Raw genomic sequence first — 13,457 nt, 5'->3', positions numbered from 1 at the left:
GCTGTGCTACAAAGGCTGGGTTTGGCTACAACATCTTTTTCTGAGAGCTGATGTTCAACCAGCAGTGACTTGTTGTGAAAAAATCTGGGGCTCTGAATGGTAGAAATCTCACCCGATGCACTGATTTCACTGTTTCTGCTGTCTCAGTGCACGAGTCTTTCAGTAACAACCCTTTTATTTCCATCATATCTTCCTTTGACTTTACAGAACAGCATAAATGACATACAAAAGACAGGCTGTATGGCTCCTGCAGACTGAGCTGATACCGTTCTAGAGGTAGCATGTGCCAGAACTGAGGTTGACACCAAGAGCTCCTATGTTCCAGCACAACACTCTACAACATTATCTTTCCTCCAAAATGCAAATGTTTTCATAAGCCTGTGAAAACTGTGTGCTTTTAAACCAAGAGCCTATGCCCAAGTTACAGCACATACGTTATATCTCTGCTTATTTGCACACGGCTAAAGGCATGCTCCATTGCTAGTGTTAAGACAAGTTGTTCTGAAAACTCTCACTTGCTTCCCTACCCCAGAACACGCTCTTGTGTGAGGTGTGTTTGTGCGTCACCGGTGGCAGCAGAGGGTCCGAGCTCTGCTGGCACACCCCACAGCACAGAAACCACCCTCTGCTTTAATGCAGTTACCATCTACTTCCTGCAGCTTGGAAGAAATCCCCAGAGTCCTCCCCTGGTGGAGCTCACCTCTCCCGCTGCCTCGGAAGGGTTTTTATCTTTAGTAGAACTGCCTGGATTCTCTTTAATCAAATCTTAAAGAAAAATTCGTACTGTGCCTGTTCATACTATGGAAGAGATTAATGCTGAGACTTCTTGGACTTTGCTGTGCAGGAGGGAGGGTCAGGTTATTACCTGATTACAGTGCTGCAGCTATGCGCCTCTATCATGGTACTACTTGATATCTGCTATCTCCCACTCTGGCTTTGGTACCATGGTCTAAATTCTAAACGCGTAGAACTTGGAACACAATTTTAAAAGTACAGCAGACATGCTGCAGGGCAAATCCTGCAGTTCTGGTCTGGGAGGTTTCCAGTTTTGCACACTTAAAGGGCTTAAATTCTTCACATCACAGTCCAAATGTACAGATGCTATATCAAACTGAACAAGGTCCTCTGGGAACACTTGTCCTCTCCTGATGGAAAGCACCTCCAACTTACTGGAGATCTAAAAGTACATCTCCACTGATACTTGAAGTCGCCCAGTGACATGAGAAACAAAGCATCATTGCACAGCACAATCTAAACTAACTGAAAGCTGTATGATTGCGTACAGGGTACGGATGTTAACTTCGGTAAGAATCAGACCAGAATCGATGGGTACGTGCATACTTTCACCCATTCCTATTGCTCAGCTACAAAGAGAAATCTTTCTGCACAATGTACTATCCACAGATATTCCCAAAACTATCCCTTCTCTGTGCAAACACATATGTATCGGTCAGTAGACACTCCTTTATTTCCTATACCAGTTACTTCCCACATGTATCCATAAAGAGGGCGCAGGCACATACATAAATTTAAGGGTGGGGGGAATGCACTGCAGATGGAAAAGAACACCCACCACCATCTCTCGGGTTCTCTATAGTTAATACTGGGGGAGATATTTGTCTGTGGGAAAAGCTTTACAAACTAAGTTAACGGAAAAAGAAATGTATTTTCATAACATTTGGGAGAAAATACATCTTAATGGAAAATAGGGGAAAATAATAGAGGCTAGTGAGCTGAAGGAACTATATTCTCACTGACATGCAACAACAATAGAAGCTAATGCGAGTCATTTGTAGAAGGAAAAGTGAATAGCTGTGGCATATTTGCAAAGAATATATGGCAGTTTACCAAAGGCAAAGCTCCAAGGAATACCAGCTGGGACATAAAAAGGGAGCTATCAAAAGAGGAGGGAGGTATAACAGCATCATGGAATGGTTGGCACCATTTCTTTAAAGCATTTCATGAAATGAGATGTAGCTGTTCAGAGATGGTAAACCAAGGTGCTGCTGTCACTGCTACAGCTCATGGAGGGGAACAGGGACTGTGCGAAGGCACATACACACATGTGTGCGTGTTCTTAGCATGTCACAAGATGGTACCAGTTATTAAACCAACGCAGTGAATTCATTTTTATTAATAACTACTCTCCTATTTGGATCAGAAAGCACTTACTTCAAATAGTACTTAAATATCAAATCTTTCTAATTAGAACACATTCCATTTGTGGAAAATTACATCCTACTGACTTTGTACTTTGACCTTATTATCTGGAGACGAGGATGGCCTATTGTTTTGTGCATCAGCTTCGCATCTTAGCAACACAGGGCTAAAGAGCTTAGTAAATAAGGAGGCATCCAAAATGCCATAGTAACATACCACTTATCCTGATGCTCACAAAAAGTTGATTTCCATGTTTGGATTTGTCTAACCAAGGAAGCTGTCTCTGCAATGAAAATGAAGTACATCTTAGATTTGGAAAAGAGATTGATAAACTCATTTCTAGCTGAATGCAGATTTTAAGCAACACAGAACAAATTGTGCAATATTTCATACCCCAAACAGCTTTCAATTTCAGTTCCTCAGGATTCTTTTTTCTTTGTGAGGTAACTACTGCAGTTATTAATAATTTAGAATATGAAAAAGGAGTTGCTTGGATTTGCAAGAGAAATGTTTCATTCCTTTATGTGCAAAGTAAAATTGTGAGAAAATAGTGGATAACAGCATGCAGGTGATTTCATCTTTGAAATAGGCTGTCCTAATAAAGAGGAGTCTTGAACTCCTGCCTATATACTTGGAGGCCAATTTGTCCAGACTTAATACACAGCCTGTGAAGTGAGAGGGTTTTGTGAGGACAAAGCTGAAGGGCTTGTGCCACCAACTGTTGAAGAGCCCTGTATTACATTTACAGGCAAGACAAAACTTGTGCTGTCTCATCACTTTTGGTCACTTCTTAAAGAACTTTTGGCTACAGCTCCAGGGTTCTCTTTTGTAAAGTGACACTAAGGGGCGCAAAAATTGCAACAAATAGCTTAGAAAAGATAAAAAAGAATCCTGTTACTCCTTGTTGTAGTTACGGTGCAGTTCAGTGTCCGTGATAATCAGTCCTCTGCAAATCATTCCTCAAGTTCACACTGTGATATAGCATGAAATAAATCTGAGCCAACCACACAGTTCTAATTCCAGCGTGCTGCCATCAACTGGTATGTTAATTCCATTAAAATGAGCTTGCTGGTAAGAACAGGGTTGCCACTCTGGGAGGGTGGGGGGGGGGGGGAAGGAGGGGTTGCAGTTCCTAAATACAAGGAGAATCCACTTCACATTCACAGCTTCAGCTCTCTAAATTACAGATACAAGATCTTTGTTCAGATTACTGACAAGGTTACCAGCTGGAACTTCACACTCAATTCAATTATTTTATATTGTACCTTCAGGCTCCATTCCAAAGTGACTCTTAAAGAATAATCAGACTTATTCAATAGGCAATCAAAACGAAATTACTTTTTGTAAGTACAACAAGGTTACGGACTTGGTGCAGTCTGTAAGTTACATGCTACTAATTTTCAGTGCTTTAAAATTTTTCCTCTGATTATCTGTGATGTTCAGGCATCAGCTACCAGGACATAATTCCCTCACAATTTCATCTTACCCTCTTCACTGTCTCCACTGTAGCTTGGATAAACAGGTAGAAGCTAACAAATAAATTACAGAGCAATTGAAAGTGATGCCTTATGTTGTAACTACCCATAGAAGCAGTCCTTGATGGACTGCCCTCCTTGTAATAGGCATTATAAAAATCTAACCCATACTTGTAATTCATAAAAAAATCCTCAGAGTAATTGTTCTTTGACTTAAACTAAACTTAACTTATATTTGGTATACTGAATGGCAAATAGAAATCCCACAATTCTCTCTGCTGTGTGCTCCTTCCCATTTAAAATAGCATCTTTGATATCAAGGAACAAACACAACAACCCACACTCTTTTCTAAGCTACAGCCCCATCAGACTTCTGAAATGCATACAGCTGATGCCATATATCTTCTCCTATATATAAAAAGTACAGCGCGTAAAATCCCATGATGACAGTCAGACACCGCCTCCATTTGCTGCTGTCTCAGGAATTGTCTTCCTGGTTCCGATGGCTCCACTTCCAGAAGACACCAAGCTAACCTCAAAAGTGAGCCCCATAATATTGAGAAGTCTGGCACGCACCGCAGTGTTAGTGAAAAGGCATCACCTGGCGTGCTTGAACAGCGAGTAAAAGCACCACCACAGCAGCACAGGCTGTGCAAGAGTTTAGACGTAGGAGCTATGTAGAGACTTACTCAGTGGTCCTGAGAGCTCCTGCTCAGCTTTCTTTACAGGAATGTAAACAGTTCTCCTTGCAATGTCTATGTTATGTCTCGGCTTTGTTAGAATTTCCTGAGCAGTGCTGCTGCCAAGAACACAAGGAGCGAGGCCATCAGGAGGAGCAATTCTCTCCCCAGTTCCTCGGGGGGGTGGGCCAGGATCATGGATCTTGCAGGACTCAGTGCTGGAGATACAAGCTGGGGTTAGGCCCTTGTTAGCTCTTCTGCAATTTCTGTAAAAACTGTGTCCTGGGATTCTTAAACACATTCAGGAACAGCTTCAGATGAGACGGAGCATCAGTGTGCCTGTACGACTCGCCTTGCATTCCCATCACAGAGCACACCTCACCGTACTGATCGCTCCACAGCATTCTGCTGTAGGCTAAAACTGTGTGGAACGAGCCAATGTGCTTTGTTGGGCTGGCACAGCTATGTGGTTGCACAGTATTTTGCCATACACTTTATTTCACTGCTTTCAATTGCACAAAAGGGATAGAAAAAAAAATAATGATACAAATGTGAATTCATATTAGAAGTGGTATTTTGCATATGTTTGAGTGAAAAATTGGGCTACACAAGATATGCCATAAAATACGTTCTTCCTTTTTGTATTAGAGGTCTGAATTCTTGTGAAACTCAGAAGTTTAAACACACTGTAAAATCATAACATTTGATTAAATCCATGCAGCTTTACTAAAGCTCTCATGGCACTGACACACAACTAATTCCCTTTGAAGACACCAGGAAATGCGAACCCAGAGTTTGCTATGCTTATTATTTCTAACCAAACTACAGCGATGATGAAAAATTATTAAGTGTGTATCATTTTGATATAAAATCATTAATCTGACTTTGACAGGGGCCATAAATAGGCTGAACAGTTTTCAGAGCCATTGCCTGTCCTCCTACACAGTGCTTTCCTTCATGACAGCAGCTGAACAAAACAAACTCGTTTTCCTAATACACTTAGTCTTTGGAAATGCATTTTCAATTAAGTAACTCATTCCTCCTGTTGGTCCACTGGTAACCGAGTTTACTGACAGTGAAAGGTCCACCTTTACATCCAGCTGGGTGCCTGCAAACAGATGGATGAGGCTGTGTCAATAAATCTGATTCTTTGCTGTAGGAAAAAGGGAGGGTTTTCATGGGGGCTGGTGGGTGCTGATGCTGCCAACAACGTTTTGTTGAGAGAAGACTGTCACACAGTCTTGCTGGTGAAAGGAAAAAGGCATGATGCAATGGGCAAGTCTCTCTGCCATGGTTCCAGAGGGCAGTTCACAATGCAACTGAGAATGGGAAGGGGAAAAACCACCTTCAACCACTCCAACAGCACCAACCCAGTGCTGTGCAGATTACACAGCAGAAGAGTGATGGAGGGGAGGCAAAAAAAGGGTTTGTGGAAGCAACGTGTCCTCTATAATCATGAAAGACAAAGAAAACAGTTTGTTTTAATGGAAAGAAGAGATGAAAGTACGTCATAATGAATGGAACTGATTGGCTGAGATAAAGCATCCTATGCTCTTCCTTATCATCTCCATTTTGCTGTGTCTTCCTTGCCCTCGAAAGGTTTATTCCAGCTTTACATCATTGCTGCTATGGCTCTCCTTTATTCCATTTCATATAAATACCAAATCAGTTCTCTGTCCTCTTGTACCAACTCATTTGGTTGCTGCTTCTGATTGTAATACTTGGGGCTATAAAAGAGTTCTCAAAGACCTTGCTTCCCTCTTCTATCAGCGTCTCAGAATTCTATCTTTTGCCATTTAGCTATCTCTACAAAACAAGATGTTAATGGCAACAACTTTTAAAATTGTGGATTTTATGATTTTATGTATGCAAGCTGATTTAGCAGGAGAATAGCAACAAATGAGAAATGGCAATTAACACTCCCGGAGTAAAGCCTGTTATTTCTCATGTTCTTCAACCCTTCTCTCACAAAATGCTTTCAGAAAGAAGGCAGCTGATTCTAGCAAACAAGACTACACATTTCATAATTCCACTCCACTGCTTTTCCAAAAACAAAAATATGTAGGAAGAACATTTCAGTATCACTAATTAGCAGGCTCCATGTCCTCATCCTTGGTGTTCAAGGGACATCTCTAAAAGATTCCTCCGGGAGAGCTTCTGCTGTTAGAATTTTACGCCCCTGCTGGAGTCCATTCAGCCTCCTGGTATCCGAAGGGGGCCTACAAAGATGTGGAGAGGGACTTTTCAACGGGGACTGTAGCGAAAGGACAAGGGGTGATGGGTTTAAACTGAAACAGGGGAGATTCATGTTAGATGTAAGGAAGGAATTCTTCCCTGTGAGGGTGCTGAGGCACTGGCACAGGGTGCTCAGAGAAGCTGTGGCTGCCCCATCCCTGGCAGTGCTCAAGGCCAGGTTGGACGCAGGGGCTTGGAGCAAGCTGCTCCAGTGGAAGGGGTCCCTGCCTGTGGCAGGGGTTGGAACTGGATGAGCTTTTAGGTCCTTTCCAACCCAAACAACTCTGTAATTCTATGATCTACGTTGACGTTCTGCAAGGAATAACCCCTTGAGAACAAAGAATGAATACCCAGGTGTTATCTGAGAAATTGCCCTTGTCTTCATCATGGAATTTGGCATGTACTTTAAATCACAGGCCGGGGCATGGAGAGCTGCAAAGAATTGGAAAGAAACATTCCCATCTGTCTGTTCCCAACCAACAGTGTCAGTGATGTGGCTTTGCTCTTATAAACCTCAGCTCTTGTGGAACGGCCACAGAGATGAGCCACTCAGCACCATTATCCCTAATTCTCTCTGCACTTATCCTTGAGTCATCACAAAACAACTCATTGTGCGGAGTGTCATCAACTCAGCTGTGGTTCATGGAACCTGAGGTACGTGCTCCCCAACCTGGCACAAAGCAGCGGAAGGAAGCACCCCCTCCTTCAGCTGGGGTGAGTATCAGCACTGCCAAGGGCTTTCTGATGCTTTCGCAGAAAAGAGGGAAGTAATTTCCCACTTTTGGAGAGAAGGTCCCTTCTGAAAGGCTCCAAGAGCAGATCTGTCAATGTGCTAGAAGAGAGGGAGGGCCGCTCAGATGCTGACACAGAAACAAACTGCAAAAGCATCTTTGCTTTTGATGATGCAGAGCAGTTCCTGACTGAAAGATAAGTAAGAATCATGCACAGTTCACTTCTTTACATACTCCTCACTGTTTAAACTTCTCTTTCCATATGGTTTTATTACTTTCAAATGTGGTTTATTCCCTTATGGTAGGAAAGGCTCTTTGGCAGGTGTATTGTACACACTGACTTCAAAATGACTGGTTAAAAAAACAACAGTAGTTTTCCAAAGAAGGATTTTTAATTAAAAAGTATCAATATTTGCACTTGGTTTCCTTGTATCTTCTCGATAGAAAAGAGAGATTTTCCCTGACTTCTTGGTAAGGTCACCCACTGAAAAATCCAGGAGTTACCCAAGTCTACTTCAGGTACTAAAATGACAATGTTTAGAAGATTGAGCTACATGTTTTCAGTCACTAAATCAGAACTAACTTAACTCTGGAAAATGAGCACATGTTCCTGGGGAACAGAACTCAAAGAAGGGATTTCCTTCTCTTTCTGTGCTTAACTAACCTGGATCCCTTCTGCTCTGGCAGGGGGCAAGGGCTTCCTTTGCTGTTTCAGTCACCTTTGGCTGTTCATACAGATCCACATGCACAGAGTTTCAATAAGCTTCAACAAAGCTCCACTGTTGTGGGAGCTCCTCCAAATAAGTATTTGCCAATTTCAAACCTTTGGAAACGTGTCCATCGTTAATCTCCACGATAACATGGCACAGGGCAACATCTGCTTCACATGGCACACACAAACAGGAGACACAGCTGTGACTGCGTGCCCGAGCAGCATGGTCAGTGCTGCTTTGAGCAGAGCGAGGAACATGTTTGGGGAGGGGAAAAGAGCATAGTTTAAAAAAACCCCAAGTCTTTGGTAATGCAGAGAAGTTCTATAAGCTCCAAGTCACCAGAGAGCTCAGGGGCCATCGCTGTCTGCTCTCAAGCAAGCCAAATCCTGATGTTTGCATGCAGTACTCCGTGCTATCATAGGCAGGCCAGCCACCAGATGCTCAGAAATCCTCATTCCTCTGCAAATTAGTTCACCTCATTTCATAGCCAAATCACTCACTTGTCAATTCCCCCTTTGGCCTTTGCAGTTAATGGGATCTGCTCTCAGTCAGTCTGGGGGGATTCCTTACTCCCATTATGAAAACAAAACTTTACTCAGAATTTAAATGGAATTCATTTTCCTAAATACAGGAGCACAAGTTGCCACTCTATTGTCTTAGACTAGTAGATTTGGGAGTGTTTTGAGTGGATTACAAATCACTTCAAAACTCCAAATGAAAACTGCTGGTTTCATTCAAGTACATATTGAAAAGAAATTCTTCTTTCCCTGTTTCTTTGCTTTTACCTTTCCCTTTTACATTCAGTGTAAAAAAGGGTATTGTGTAGTGTGACAGACAGCTAGCAAGCGAAGATGCAGTCTTACAGCCATTTGTAACAGTAGGCAAAGATCCCACCTTGCCAGTGGTGCTGTACATCACACTCCAATGGCTATAGCTGGGTGCTGCAAGCCAAGCGATCTGGCCCTAACTCTGGCTCTGGTCAAAAGACCTTGAGGGAGTTACTTCAAAGTACTGAAAGAAGCACCAGCGCAGGTTCCTTCTGTTTTCTGTTGCTCACTGTCACTGCAGCCTGGCTTTCCAGCTGTGCAAGATGTGACATTTGCCTTGTAAATAGAAGCCTGAAGGGCTTCTCTTGGTCCCACAGCATCTCCTCCAAGAAACTGCTACAACTGATGGCCAAGACACCCCCCCATTTTACACTTTATATATATGCTTTTGAACTGTTTTATGAATCAGGCCCTATGTTTCATGCCAGGCATCCTGCCATGTGCCTCATGTAGTTTGTATAAACCTCTAGGGCTGCCTTTAATCTGCTTTCCCAGAGTCCCTCAGTCTGAAAACGTGTATACCAGGAAGAAAGAGAGAAGCTGGAAAAAGAGAAAAGAAATCAAAGCACAAAGCGAGCTCACTTATGTAAATCTTAGTCACCACTGCGAGGAGGGCCTATTCGGTTGCGCAGCCCTCACCCTTTCACCTCAGGTACTGGGATTAATGGGGGACCATTTTCCCCCTTCTGATTGTGTAAATGAGGAAGCTGTTGACTCGCCTGGTACTGGGAAGACATATGTGCTTCATTATCTGGATTCTTTGTATTGTTTCAGCTTGTTGCTGGCTGGGAACGTGCAGCCTTGAGCTGTTCCCTTTTTTAAAACGCACTTTTTTCTGCCCCGGATTATTGCCAAGTGGAGATTTAAGTACACTATTACTTTTATGGAGAACTATTAAGAGTTATTAGATCCCATTAGAGCAAACTATGCTCTTTTAAAAAAAGAATCCTTTCCTTTATTTTTGAACAACCATTTATATTCATTTAAACCCAACAGAATGTTTGTATCAAGGCAAACACAGTTAATTATATCCTAGATCAGTGAGAACATTTCTTGTTTAGTTTTAAAAAATGGTTTACTAGTCTCCCCTAGAGATGGTGGTTTAGGAATGTGGATTTAAAGCAAGTCTGAGCCCTCATGGGTGCACTGGGTGTGCTGGCATGGATGGCACGAGAAGAGTTGAGTAAAATGATAGGAAACTGAATCCCAGCACAATGTGGACCTGTTCTGTTACTAGGTTTGGACAAAGTCCTCAGCTCATGGAGATTAAAATGTCAAGGGGGGGCCTTTGTATCAGTAGAAGCAGGATCAGACCCCTCGTTGCAATAGGAAGATGACCTAATATTACTGGCAGAAGTCACTACTAGTAAGAGCTGCACACGGCACCCGTGCCTGGGTGGTTGTGATTTTTTTAGAGAGGATGAATGCTTGGAGCTGGTCTGCTCCAAGTTTACTTCATGCCTACTCCTCTCTTTGCAGTTTACACCCAGTTCTCCAAATCTCTGTGCATTACTGCTTTGTCTCCAGTCAATTCCAGATAAAATGAAGGAAACGTGTCTCAGAGGAGTGAAGTGTGTGCTGACACCATCTTTTCTGAGCAACGCCTCAGAGATTAGCTCAGATTTTATCCCTTCCCTAATGGCAGCACTGGTTGTAGGCAACATTCTCAGTAGCCCAGACCTATGGGTTTGATCTGCTTAAACTGTAATTTGTACAACCCACTCTGGGAAGAATGGTATGTCTTCCTGGAAAACACTCCATTTCCCTTCCCTTTTCAAAGGCACACTGGTGAGGAGATGACTAAATGCTGCCACAGGAGGGAGAAAAACAAACAGGAAAGAATTAAAAGGGCCTCGGATAGGGCTGGAAAGCAAAATGCATAAATTATTCAGCTCTTCCCCTCCCTGAACCCTCTCGCAGCCAGCACATGCACACCACCTCCCTTCTGGACGAGCCTTTGGCATGAGCGGCGGATCGCACTAATGCTCCATCCCATTCCGCAGTGGAGCAGCGCTTGGCAGGAGGAGGCAGGAGACTCCCTCAGGAGAACTTTGTGAGAACAGAGCTGCACGGCTGAGCTAGGTAGTGGAGGGGAGGGAGGGAGTGGGAGGGGGAGAAGCATCCTGATTATGAGGGGAACAGTGTTTGAAATGGCTTCTCAGAGCAGAAAGCACGTCTGGGAGTAGAAGTAATTGTTTAAAAATGTATATGCTCCTGGAAAGCTACCTGTGGTGATTTTGTGCAGGAAAGAATGCTGTTCCTATTTGTCCTTTCAAAGAGCAGCTTAACAAAACAGCCAGCCACATGAAAAGGCAAAGAGCAGAATTCTCACATATGTTGCTTGACTCTTTTTTCATTATAATTTTTCAGGCAGGCTCTAATGCAGGCACTTGGAAGCACAGTGGTTAGGTCTGACTCACAGTTGTCCTGCTTAACTTGGTCCTGTCCTAACATGGTCCCTTTGTGCTTGGTGTTCAAAGCCCTTAGGTTTAGTCTAGACTTGGAAAAAGGTGTTTTTCTTCAAGAGTTATAGCTCAGTTGAACTTGTTTAGCTAAACAAACGCCAGCAGCTGAACAACATCAGGACCACGGTTTAGCAGGTCTGTCTCAGTTCAAGCAGTGGAATAGAACTAAATTAAGTAACCTGCACTACCTTCAACATTTTCTTAATAGGCTTTACAAGTGACAGACTTAAAACCTTAGGGAGTTTCTGAACATAGAGCAGGCTGAGCACTGGCAGGTTCCTTCTGGAAGAACAGGAGAGACGAAGCTTGACCTTAGCAGACCATTCAACCTCAATTTACCCAGCCACCTATCTAGATATTTAGCTTTTAGTGTGCAGCATTTGGACATTGCCCTGCTGAAAATCCACAGAGGAAGTGATAGTATTTTTCCAGGTGATTGTAAAATATACTGGTAACAGGGATGAGACCCACCTGACTTCTGGAGTACTGGCTTAGTGAAATTCTGCGCTCCTGGAGTCCTGCTCTTCCCATGGGAGGGACAATGCAGTAGGAACAGCCTTTCCCCACTGCTCGTTTTCATTTTGAAATCTCCTCTAGAAAATGTACAAAGGAGATAATAAACTCTTCTTCTTATGCCAGGAACTCTCCATTTTTGAGCTTTATCTGTTGCTGGCTTTTGGCACCATTAAACTGTTCAGGGTAAATTTCAAAATACTTGAGAAACTGGCTCCCTGGATTGTAGTTTGGGGCTTTCCTGCAGAACAGGAAAGCTTTTGACTCAGAATAGCTCTTTGATTTTTGATGAAGCTCATAAGCATCTGTTCTCGCATGCAGATAACTAACTCTACCTGGTTATGGATTATTTTTCCTCTGAAGTCCCATCTCTGCATTGCCCAAGTTTTCCAGTAAGACTAAGATGTGTTTGATTTTACCCTTTTGCTGCTTTAGATCTCTCTTTGGCAGTCGCATCTACCTACATAGATAAATGCTCTTATTAAAGAACTTAGTCATGGTCTGAAGTAAGTGCAACCCACTGTTATCAGTACTTACATGTGTGCTTTGAATTCCACCACAGAGAACGGGGGTGTCTGAGAGTTTTTTTGCTGAGTGCCTTCTCATTTAGTACAGACCAGAAGACTCTTGTTTTCAGACTGGGGCAATCTCCAGTGTTGATGAAGTTGATAGTATTTGCACAACAGGAGTAGGGATGGAATGCCGTCCAACACTCCCTGAATCAGAGCTTCTTTTTTGTTCAGTTTAATACTGTGTTAGGGGTTCTGTTCAACACAATGCAGTGAAGAACATGTCGTCTCAGCTCCAGGCAGCCTGTTGTCTAAACTGGAGTGATTCCAGGGTAGCTCATCACGTACAAATGGAATCAGTGAAATATTTCCTATGGATTAATATGGTTCATTTTGTAAACCCAGATGATTTACATTGATTGTGACTGTTAGAGGAGTAAGGTTTAGGAGACTGTTTTAAGTAGTATGGTAAAGTACTTCTGGAAGGGTTTCAGAAAGGCAGAGAAGAATTAACACAACATAGAAAACAGTTTGAGGAGAAAGAAATGAGCAAGGAGCCTTTAGCATCCTGCTGAAAATCTTGAAACTGGTGTTAGGTAGCAAATGGATTCTCAAAAGGAGACACTTTCAATCTAGTTGAAAAGCTGTAGGAAAAGAGAGAGAGCAAGGATTTAACACAGAGGTCAAGAATAAGATATGGGAGAGTCACAAGGTCTGGAACGAATATTGGGTGAAGTGGAAAGAGATTAAAAAAAGTACTTATTTTGTATTCTACTGGATTCTGGGAGTGAACATACCACTGTGTGTGATGGTGCGCATGCATGTGACAAGGAATTTGGGTTTGCCTCAGAAAAGATTAAAAAGCTATCATCTAGGGTCAGACTGCAGGAAGACAAAACAAGCTACTGCAGAAATCCAGCAGGAAAATAACATGGCTCTGAGGCAGGGCCACCACTGCTTTCATCTGTCCCCAAATTGTACTGTATAGATTTCTAAAGGGTTTAAGCTTCAGATTCTTTAATTTCCTGACTGGGATGTGTGAGCTAAAGGAACACCATCTGGACAGGTCAGTTCAGCAGGAGCGCTGGTTTACAGAAACTGGAACAAATGTTGGGATTACAGTCCTGCTTTTTTTCCAAGGGAAGGAAG

At 42.8% G+C, this 13,457-nt stretch overlaps 1 protein-coding gene across 25 annotated transcripts in view; it reads right to left on the bottom strand.

Annotated features, from left to right (window-relative positions):
* Positions 1–13,457, bottom strand: part of MORN1 (MORN repeat containing 1) — a 126,874-nt gene that overhangs the window by 59,401 nt on the left and 54,016 nt on the right. For 24 of the 25 annotated variants that reach the window (XR_010616284.1, XR_010616293.1, XR_010616283.1 and 21 more), the window contains exon 9: positions 2,377–2,443. The exons of the other annotated variant lie outside the window; for it this stretch is intronic. The gene's annotated coding sequence lies outside the window, so the exon portion shown is untranslated. The remainder of the gene's footprint in view (positions 1–2,376; positions 2,444–13,457) is intronic. 25 annotated transcript variants of the gene reach the window in all.

This window comes from Lathamus discolor, chromosome 16 (genome assembly GCF_037157495.1).
Source record: "Lathamus discolor isolate bLatDis1 chromosome 16, bLatDis1.hap1, whole genome shotgun sequence".
Classification (NCBI taxonomy): Eukaryota; Metazoa; Chordata; class Aves; order Psittaciformes; family Psittacidae; genus Lathamus; species Lathamus discolor.
The sequence above is the reverse complement of the archived record's forward strand: the minus strand, read 5'-3'. Positions and strand labels throughout refer to the sequence as shown.